This window comes from Fukomys damarensis, unplaced genomic scaffold (assembly GCF_012274545.1).
Source record: "Fukomys damarensis isolate Sample0158 unplaced genomic scaffold, DMR_v1.0_HiC HiC_scaffold_38, whole genome shotgun sequence".
NCBI classification, from domain to species: Eukaryota; Metazoa; Chordata; class Mammalia; order Rodentia; family Bathyergidae; genus Fukomys; species Fukomys damarensis.
Genome location: NW_022900950.1, coordinates 61,315,642 through 61,316,153, shown reverse-complemented (window position 1 = coordinate 61,316,153; position 512 = coordinate 61,315,642).

Below are 512 nucleotides of genomic sequence, written 5' to 3'. Positions count from 1 at the left end.
TTATATTTATATAAAAAGACTAATAATAGCAGTATGTTATCCATCGATAGCAGCAACAGCTTTTCCAGGTTATGCAGTCATCTGAACAAAATTATAGACATTCAGGACATTCCATTAAAAAAACAAAACAAAACAAAGAAAAGAAAAATATCCAGAAAACAGCAAAGTTATGTTGCTGTTGTGGTACCTGGCACCGTTTTTTTTTTTATTAGCATCTTAATCATCATCTGGAAAGAGATATCAGAGCTATTAAAAATAGCTCTGATAAAACACAGTCACTACTACATTCATTAAGTAGGTACAAGATATTTTACATTCACATAGGTATGATACAGTACCGTCCTACATCAATAATACTAGAATCAATTTTGATTTGAAATTTGCTTTGTGTGCAAATAAGATTGCTACCCCTCTTTTTTTCTGGGCTCCTGTCACATGGAGAATTGCTTTCTATCTTTTCACTTTCAGTCTGTGGGCTTCTTTTTGCACTAGGTGTGTTTCTTGTATACAGC